This window comes from Amblyraja radiata, unplaced genomic scaffold (assembly GCF_010909765.2).
Source record: "Amblyraja radiata isolate CabotCenter1 unplaced genomic scaffold, sAmbRad1.1.pri scaffold_405_ctg1, whole genome shotgun sequence".
Taxonomy (NCBI): Eukaryota; Metazoa; Chordata; class Chondrichthyes; order Rajiformes; family Rajidae; genus Amblyraja; species Amblyraja radiata.
This window is the reverse complement of record NW_022630520.1, coordinates 58073-68739: the sequence shown is the minus strand read 5'-3', so window position 1 is coordinate 68739 and position 10667 is coordinate 58073. Positions and strand designations below refer to the sequence as shown.

The 10667-nt window shown below is 44.7% G+C and overlaps 1 long non-coding RNA gene across 1 annotated transcript; it reads left to right on the top strand.

The window, feature by feature from the left end:
- Positions 1–907: 907 nt before the first annotated feature.
- On the top strand, positions 908–7329 carry LOC116969910. The gene is made up of 3 exons (XR_004410958.1): positions 908–962; positions 4567–4674; positions 7241–7329. It is a non-coding gene; the product is annotated as an uncharacterized LOC116969910 (long non-coding RNA).
- The last annotated feature ends 3338 nt before the right edge of the window (positions 7330–10667 follow it).

The window sequence follows — 10667 nt, the reverse complement described above, 5'->3', positions numbered from 1 at the left end:
GTGGTCTTGCCCCGGCGTCGGGAGAGTCCTCTCGGCGGCTGGGCCACCTGGAACGGCCGCTTCCTGGTTGGAGCCCGCGGCTGCCAAAACCGACAAGGCCGTGCCGGTTTGGAGCTCCCAGGCTCCCGATGATAAAGTCGGCGCAGCCTCTCCGCACTGCCGCCTCTCCGCACTGCCGCCTCTCCGCACCGCCGCCTCTCCGCACTGCCGCCTCTCCACACGCCGCCTCTCCACGCTCCGCAGACCCGCAGACCGGAGATGTTGCTCTCGGCGGTCCAGCTCGCCAGAGCTCCAGCGCGTCGCTCCAGCACGGCGACCCAGGCAAGGCATCGCCCACTCCACTCCGCTCCGCTCCAGCGCTCCAACGCTGTGCCGCCGCCGAGGCCGAGGTGCTGGGCTGTCCCCGCCAGGAAACGGTGCTCCAAGCCCGCAGGTAGGCCACGAGGACGGGTCGACGGGCAGCCCGGAGAAAAAGCTGCCACACCGACCAGGTAGGGACCTAGAAATAAAGATACACCTACCCCCCCACATTAAAAGACCATATCCCCTACAAACAAAAAAACAGGACTCACTAAAAACTATAAAAAAAACGAATTTAAAGCGGACGGCTGCTGGCTAGCAGCCGTTCACCAAGATGGCTCCTCCTCCTCCATAATAGCATGTGCTCTCAATTTATTAATCTCTGAAACACATGAAACTGCTCTGAGCTATGGTCATATTTAGGAACCTGGTGAAGCAGTTTCATTTAAAGGATTCAATAGAATGGATGTTTAAGAAATAGATGGAGAAGATAAAAGTAGACCCACAATGCTGTAACTCAGAGAAGATGAGATGGGTCCTCCAGATCTCATTGTTCATTCCAACATTTTATTCACTCACAGGGAAGAAAAACGCCTTTCTAGTGTGTGAAGCGTTTGCTGTGCTCATTACTGGTCTGCCAATTTTTAAATCAAAGAAAGATTGTGAGTATCTTAGAGTATAAAGCAGTGATTTAGCAGTGAATATTGGTTTGTCACGAGACCACCATCCTAACTAGCAAAACCAAAATGTCTCTTACCCCTAATAATATTTGGTTGTGGAATCATTGAGTAAATAACTGATTCGGCATTAATGATCTGGAGCCATGGCAGCTGATTTTTAAATTCAGCGAATTCATCCATTTGGAATGTATGTGTGAGTATCTGTTTACGGGATACATGCTTATACCCCCACATCAAGGCCAGTGCATTCATAAATAAGGCATCTTAGTGAACCCAGCTACGGTGTTACCTAATGTGGACAAAAGAATGTAACAAAAAATACCAGAGCCTTGTAGATGAGGAATGAGAAAGAATCAGTCATCATACTGACCCTATCACGTCCTCCACAGTCAGAGGGAAATAGAAGAGTAACATTTCATGTATATTTCTGAAATCAATAAAAGAGATATAGCATCTAATCCAACAGCCTGTCTCTAAAGGTACAGACCTGTAATGATTATAAAGGGTATTCAAGATAGGACCAGCGACCACTGTTCTATTCAGTTTAAGATAGTTATGGATAGAGACAGAGTGGGCCTACCAGTTACAATTCTAAGTTGGGGCAAGGCCAATTTTGAAGGTACTAGACAGGAACTCGCTCAAGTTGATTGGAGCAGTGTGTTTGAAGGAATGTAAATGTTAGGAAAGTGGGAAGTTTTTTAAAGTGTGCTGAAAAGAGTCCAGGACATGCATGTCCCTGTTAGAGTGAAGGGCAAAGCAGGTGGGCGCAAGGGATCTTGAATGATGAGAGAAATGGAGGCTCTGGGCAAGAGTAAGAAGGAGGCATGGGGCAGGTAGATGCAGCTTGGATCAAGTATATCCCTGGAGGAGATTCTGGAACTAAGGAGCAAGTTATAAAAGGAAATCAGGAAGGCAAAAAGGAGGCAGCGGATAGCTATGGAAATTGACTTTAAGCATAATCCTGAGATTGTATAAGTACATCAAGGGAAAAAGGGTAACTAGCGAGAGAGTGGGACCCGTGAGGAATCAAAGTGGTCAACTGTATGTGGAGCCACAGGAGATGGACAAGGTCCTCAACAAGTATTTCTCTTATGATTTTATCATGGGGAAAGACTGGGGAACTTGAGGCAATCAATGGAACGGCCTTGAGTACAGTCGAAGAGATGACAAAGGTCCTGACACGTATGAAGGTAGACAAATCTCACTGATATATCCTAGGGCACTGTGGGATGCTAGAGAGGAAATTGCAGGAGCCCTGGCTGAGGTTATGAATCATCATTAAATGCGGGTGAGGTGCCGGTAGACTGGAGGGTGGTAAATGTTGTGTGTTTATTTAAAATGGGCTGCAGGGAAATGCCTGGGAATACAGGCCAGTGAGCCTGACATCTGTGGTCAGAAAGTTACTAGAGAGTATTCTGAGGTAAGAAATACACATGCATTTAGATGAACAAGGGCTGATCAGGGAACACGGTTTTGAATGTGGGAGATTGTGTCTCACGATTCTGATTGAGTTTTTTGGAAGATGTGGCCAAAAGGATTGATGAGGGCAGAGCTGTATATCTTGCATAAGGTTTCAGCAAGACATTTGACAAGGTTCCGCATGGTAGGCTGCTCTGGAAGATTAGATCGCATGGGTTCCAAGGAGAGATAGCTGAATTGATTAGAAAATTAGTTTCATGGAAGGAAGTAGAGGGTGATGGTAGAAGGTTGATTTTCAGACTTGAGGCCTGTGACTAGTGATGTGCCTCAAGGTTTGGCGGCAAGAACAAGGAGGCAGATTATTATCTCAATGGTGTCAGATTAGGAAAAAGGGAAGTGCAACAAGATCTGGGTGTCCTTGTACACCAGTCACTGAAAGTAAACATGCAGGTACAGCAGGCAGTGAAGAAAACTAATGGCATGTTGGCCTTCATAACGAAAGGATTTGAGTATAGGAGCAAAGAGGTCCTTCTGCAGTTGTACAGGGCACTGGTGAAACCACATCTGGAGTATTGTGTGCAGTTTTGGTCTCCTAATTTGAGGAAGGACATCCTGTGATTGAGGCAGTGCAGCGTAGGTTCACAAGGTTAATCCCCGGAATGGTGGGACTGTCATATGAGGAAAGATTGGAAAGACTTGGCTTGTATTCACTGGAGTTTAGAAGGACAAGAGGGGATCTTATCGAAACGTATAAAATTCTAAAAGGACTGGGCTGGCTAGATGCAGGAAAAATATTCCCAATGATGGGAGAGTCCACAACCAGGGGGCACAGTCTAAGAATAAAGGGGAGAGCATTTAAAACTGAGATGAGAAAAAAACGTTTTCACCCAGAGAGTTGTGAATTTGTGGAATTCTCTGCCACAGAGGGCAGTGGAGGCCAATTCACTGGATGAATTTAAAAGAGAGTTAGATAGAACTCTAGGGGCTAGCGGAATCAAGGGATATGGGGAGAAGGCAGGCACGGGTTACTGATTGTGGACAATCAGCCATGATCACAGTGAATGGCAGTGCAGGCTCGAAGGGCTGAATGGACTCCTGCACTATTGTCTATGTTTCTATGGGATATGAAGGAAAGATAACCGTGCATGGAAGCAGATGATATAGGTATCGTTCTAAATAAATATGCCACTTCACAAAATAGAAACAAGACAGGCAATTCAAAGTTAAAGAAGAAAAATGATTTGGTGAGATTAGAGGGGATTGTAAGGAGTGGAATCTGGATTTAGATACTTCCACCACCAGGTGGTGCCTGCAATGGCTGACTCGCCAACAGTCTCTCGTCCTTACCTTCTTTGTTGTCTTATAGTATGTGATAAATGTATGTTTTAGTGTTCTTTAGCTTATTTTATGGGGGATTTTGATCTCTTACCTCGACGGAGATGCGAATTTTTTATTTTTGCGTATTGTATCTTCGTCCGCGCTGCGGCCTAACATCGTGGAGTTGGCAGTCTCTGCTGGATACCGACCGAGAGCTCCAACCACGGGAGTCTGCGGATTTAACCGCGGAGTTGGCAGTCTCTGCTGGATACCGACCGAGAGCTCCAACCACGGGAGTCTGCGGATTTAACATCGCAGAGTTGGCAATCCCTGGTTAGAGACTGACTTTGGGAGCTCCAAGCCGCAGGAGCTACAATTACCCCGACGCGGGGGCTTCGATTGCCCTGACTGCCATAATTTGACCGCGGGAGAATAAAGAGGAAGAAGATTAGACTTTATTGTCCTCCATCACAGTGAGGAATGTGGGAAATCTGCTGTAGTGGATGTCTATGTTAACTTTTATGTAGTTGTGTGTCTTGTTGTTTTTTTTAAAAAGTATGGCTGTATGGTAAATCGAATATCAGTGGTAATTGGTACACTTAATTGGTACACGTGAAAATAAACTGACCTTTGAATACTTTGAAAGCACAGTGAAGCCAGAAACACATGTATCTGGACTTGGAGAACTTACCGCTACCAAACTCGGGGATGTGGGAATAAACTAAAGAACATATAATGTGGGCCCAGACACGATAGGCCAAATGGCCACACACTGCGTTATAAATGTCTATCATCTTATAACTCCACGGTCACTTACCTGTAACAGAGACTATTATGTTTCTCTTCACAGTTCAAACTTGTGACTTTCCATATCATGCCATGTCTGTGAAAGTTATCCTGTCAGTAACTCTCTACGTCTGTGGTCTTGGACTGTTTACCCTCTTTCATGCAAAGTTCTGTGAGTATTAGTCACTGAAATTTGCTGGAGCTACGCTATATATATATATATATATAAATTATATATTTATAATCTTTTATTTTTCCAGTTATATAAAATGCGGCAAGCTGTGAAATTTTGAATTTTGTTTGTGAATGTAAATTCTGCCCATGATTTCAGTGGCCATAGAATGAACAACTGAGTAAACTGAGGTTTATTGCTAGTCCCTTCCTGTTCTCTGTCCTTCTGGCCGAATGGCATTAAGTCAAGAGTGTTTTATTGTCATATGTCCCACATAGAACAATGAAATTCTTACTTGCTGCAGCACAACAGAATATGTAAACATAGTACGATATGACAAATGAGAGAGTAAAAAGAAAAGATCAATGTGTATATATACACATACTCACAATATATTTATATAGATATATATATATACCCTATATATATATATATATATACACACACACACACACATACACTCATACTCAAAAAAACAAACAAAACAGTGCAACAATAATAATAATAATAGTCTATTGTAGTTCAGAGCTTATTTGTTGTCGTGTTTAATAGCCTGATGGCTGTGGGGAAGAAGCTGTTCCTGAACCTGGACGTTACAGTTTTCAGGCTCCTATATCATCTTCCCGATGGCAGTGGTGAAATGAGTGTGTGGCCAGGATGGTGTGGGTCTCTGATGATGTTGGCTGCTTTTTTGAGGCAGCGACTGCGATAGATCCCTTCGATGGTGGGGAGGTCGGAGCCAGTGATGGACTGGGCAGTGTTCACCACTTTTTGCATTCTTTTCCGCTCCTGGACGTTCAAGTTGCCGGACCAGGCCACAATGCAACCAGTCAATATGGTCTCCACTGTACACCTGTAGAAGTTCAAGAGAATCCTCTTTGACATACCAAATCTCCGTAATCTTCTCAGGAAGGACATCCTTGCTATTGTTCCTGGAGACCGGCCAAAGCTTCAAGCCGCAAGCACAGCACGGATTTACCATCGCGGAGCAGGCGATCCTTTGCCGAGGATCGCTGTGGAAGTGCTCCGACCGCGGGGCCTGTGGAAGTCACAGTCTCCGGTAAGAAGAGGCCGACTCGGGAGCTCCATGCCGCGGAGTATTCCGATCCGTCCCGATGCCGGAGTTTCCATCATCCCGACAAGAGGGCTTGAACAGCGGACCATCGGCAGAGGCAGTGCTGAGGGTCAAGGCCCCGACCACCACGGGTGAACAAAGGAGGAAGAGGATTGAACTTTATTACCTTCCATCACAGTGAGGAATGTTGATTCCACTGTGGTGGATGTTTCTGTTAAATTTATTTTGTATTGTGTTCTTTTTTACTTGTACGGCTGTATGGTAACTCAAATATCACTGTACCTTAATTGGTGCATGTGACAATACATGTGAACTTGAAGTTTAAAGATTTGTCACCGTTTACAGAATAACAATCCACTTATGCCAGTCCTCGTTGTCAATCTCTTTTTATTTTAAATCCTTGACCCTTTGTTGTGGGCAGGAGCCAGGGAATCCTCTTTGCAAATTGTACTTGTGCTATCCCACTGAGGGAAGGAGGTCAAGGAAAGAGCGTTCACGTCGATCGCGGCCCTGTTTCCACCAATCTTTCCACCACCACGCACAAGAAGCACAAGAAGCGACAGGACAGACACCTTTGCATGCAAATGCCGAGAAGTGTGTTCAGCTCCGGATGAACAATTTCTAATCTTGTGTGTGGACTCGATAAGCTGACTGAGGGAAGAAGAATTTTGGTGGTATTTCAAAGCTGTGCTATCAAACAAACTTTGACCCCGAGTCAGGTCAGATGATATTCAGACAGATGATGGAAAGGTTTTAACCAATGGTTAAAACAAACGGGAAAGGCCAAATTAATAGTTGAATCCCTCTAGCAGATGAAGCCATGGCTGCCAATGGTGGAATGATATAAATCAGGATGAACAGACAGCCAGGCTGGAATATGAGCAGAGATCAAGCAGCACAATACAGATATAGTCACAGATGGTTAAGCAAACAAATGAAAGACATTTGGACAACTTTGGATGGAAGAAAACGTTAAAATCAGAGCTTTGCTTAAACAGAGCCAGTTCACTTTTGTGTTAACTTTTTATTTTTAATGGAGGTATAAAAAGCCTTAGGATTTTACTTAATCCGACTTGCCAAAGACATATCATGACCCCTTTTTGCTCATAAGTTCTTTTCTCTTGCTGTATATTCCTCAAAGACCTTGTCTGATTTCATCTCAAACTCTACATAAACTTCCATTTTGTTTTGACTATATTTACAACTGCTTTGGTCATCCAAGGTCTCCTTATTTTGCTCCTCAAATGACTTGTCTTGACTTTTATATCAAGCACTGTATTGTAATGATGCTCCACTGAAGAGAATCTGGGTTGTACAGTATGTGGATAATTATTAACATTTTATACTGCTTTAATTTGCAAACATAGCTTTGCCATGGTGTCTTTTTATGAGTTTACAAACGAGCCCGTCCAGGCAGTATAAGGGGAAATTCTTGTACCAAAGGAAATATTTTCAACCACCCACTGAGTCTATGCATCTTTACTTCCACAGCTTTTAGTAAGCAAAAGAACTATGTCAAATTGAAAGAAGTCAGAAGATTGGCACACAGCCAAATTGAAGACTATTAGCACTACTGTGAGGTAAGTAGCCAAAGCATCAGAGCATTGAGTATAGAAGTTGGGATGTAATGTTAAAATTTTACAAGGCATTGGTGAGGCCAATTCTGGAGTATGGTGTACAATTTTGGTCGCCTAATTATAGGAAGGATGTCAACAAAATAGAGAGAGTACAGAGGAGATTTACTAGAATGTTGCCTGGGTTTCAGCAACTAAGTTACAGAGAAAGGTTGAACAAGTTAGGGCTTTATTCTTTGGAGCGCAGAAGGTTAAGGGGGGACTTGATAGAGGTTTTTAAAATGATGAGAGGGATAGACAGAGTTGACGTGGAAAAGCTTTTCCCACTGAGAGTAGGGAAGATTCAAACAAGGGGACATGACTTGAGAATTAAGGGACTGAAGTTTAGGGGTAACATGAGGGGGAACTTCTTTACTCAGAGAGTGGTAGCTGTGTGGAATGAGCTTCCAGTGAAGGTGGTGGAGGCAGGTTCGTTTTTATCATTTAAAAATAAATTGGATAGTTATATGGATGGGAAAGGAATGGAGGGTTATGGTCTGAGCGCAGGTATATGGGACTAGGGGAGATTATGTGTTTGGCACGGACTAGAAGGGTCGAGATGCCCTGTTTCCGTGCTGTAATTGTTATATGGTTATATGGTTATAATGTCAGAAGATTCACACACAGCCAAATTGAAGAATATTAGCACTACTCCGAATGATGAGGTAAATTGCCAAAGGATAGTTAGAACGTATAGGACCAAGATTAGACATTATTTTGCATAGAAAAAATATTCTGTTACATGGAACATGGAAAAGTACAGTACTGCCAGAGCCAGAAATCCAGGTTTGATCCTGACTACGGGTGATGTCTATACATAGTTTGTACGTTCTCCCCGTGACCTACATGGGTTTTCTTCGTGATCTCCCGTTTCCTCCCACACTCCAAACAAGTACAGGTTTGTAGGTTAATTGACTTGGTATAAATGTAAGAAATTGCCCCTAGTGTGTGTAGGGTTGTGTTAATGTGCGGGGATTGTTGGCCGTTGTAGACTCGGTGAGCCCAAGGGCATGTTTCCTCGCTATATCTGCAAGTTTGCGGATGACACGAATCTGGGGGGCAGTGTTAGCTGTGAGAAGGATGCTAGGAGGCTACAAGGTGACTTGGATAGGTTGGGTGAGTACGCAAATGCATGGCGTATAATGTGGATAAATGTGAGGTTATCCACTTTGGTGGCAAGAACAGGAAAATAGACTATATAGACTAAATAGAAAATAGAATATCTGAATGGTGGCCGATTAGGAAAAGGGGAGATGCAACGAGACCTGGGTGTCATGGTACACCAGTCATTGAAAGTAGGCATGCAGTGCAGCAGACAGTGAAGAAAGCGAATGGTATGTTAGCATTCATAGCAAACTAATTTGAGTATAGGAGCAGGGAGGTTCTACTGCAGTTGTACAGGGCCTTGGTGAGACCACACCTGGAGTATTGCGTACAGTTTTGGTCTCCTAATCTGAGGAAAGACATTCTTGCCATAGAGGGAGTACAGAAAAGGTTCACCAGACTGATTCTTGGGATGGCAGGACTTTCATATGAAGAAAGACTGGATAGACTTGGCTTGTACTCGCTAGAATTTAGAAGATTGAGGGGGGATCTTATAGAAACTTACAAAATTCTTAACGGGTTGGACAGGCTAGATGCAGGAAGATTGTTCCCGCTGTTGGGGAAGTCCAGAACAAGGGGGTCACTGTTTGAGGATAAGGGGGAAGTCTTTTAGGACCGAGATGAGAAAAGAAAATTCACACAGAGAGTGGTGAATCTGTGGAATTCTCTGCCACAGAAAGTAGTTGAGGCCAGTTCATTGACTATATTTAAGAGGGAGTTAGATGTGGCCCTTGTGGCTAAAGGGATCAGGGGGTATGGAGAGAAGGCAGGTACACGATACTGAGTTGGATGATCAGCCATGATCATATTGAATGGCGGTGCAGGTCGAAGGGCCGAATGGCCTACTCCTGCACCTATTTTCTATGTTTCTATGTAACTAAACTGAACTAAACTAAACTAAACTAAACTAAACTAAACTAAACTAAACTATGGCCCAAGATGTTTGTGCCGACCTTGGTGCCAAGGTAAGCTAATCGAATCTGCATTTGTGGTCCACACCCTTTCATTCTCTGCATATCCTTGTGCTCATCTGATAGTCTCTGAAAAGGCAATTATTGTAACAGCCTCCACCACCAACCCTAGTAGCACACTCCATGCCTCCACCACCACCCCTAGTAGCACACTCCATGCCTCCACCACCACCCCTAGTAGCACACTCCATGCCTCCACCACCACCCCTAGTAGCACACTCCATGCCTCCACCACCACCTCTAGTAGCACACTCCATGCCTCCACCACCACCTCTAGTAGCACACTCCATGCCTCCACCACCACCCCCTAGTAGCACACTCCATGTAGTCACCACCACCCCTAGTAGCACACTCCATGTAGTCACCACCCCTAGTGGCACACTCCATGCCTCCACCACCACCTCTAGTAGCACACTCCATGCCTCCACCACCACCCCTAGTGGCACACTCCATGTAGTCACCACCCCTAGTAGCACACTCCATGCCTCCACCACCACCTCTAGTAGCACACTCCATGCCTCCACCACCACCCCTAGTAGCACACTCCATGCCTCCACCACCACCTCTAGTAGCACACTCCATGTAGTCACCACCCCTAGTAGCACACTCCATGCTTCCACCACCACCTCTAGTAGCACACTCTATGCAGCCACCACCACCTCTAGTAGCACACACTATGCAGCCACCACCACCCCTAGTAGCACACTCTATGCTTCCACCACCACCCCTAGTAGCACACTCTATGCAGCCACCACCACCCCTAGTAGCACACTCCACTCCATGCAGTCACCACTCTCTGTGTAAACATCTTGCCCGCCCATCTTCTTTAAACTTTGCCCCGCTTGCCTTAAACCTGTGCCCTGTAGTGTTGGGCCCTCATCCATAAAAACTATATAAACATATAACAATTACGTGGATAAGCTTTTTCCATTGAGATTAGGGAAGATTCAAATAAGAGGACATGATTTGAGAATTAAGGGACAAAAGTTTAGGGGTAACATGAGGGGGAACTTCTTTACTCAGAGAGTGGTAGCTGAGTGGAATGAGCTTCCAGTGGAAGTGGTGGAGGCAGATTTGTTTTTATCATTTAAAAATAAATTGGATAGGTATATGGAAGGGAAAGGAATGGAGGGTTATGGTCTGAGTGCAGGTAGATGGGACTAGGTGAGAGTAAGTGTTCGGCACGGACTAGAAGGGCCGAGATGGCCTGTTTCCATGCTGTAATTGTTA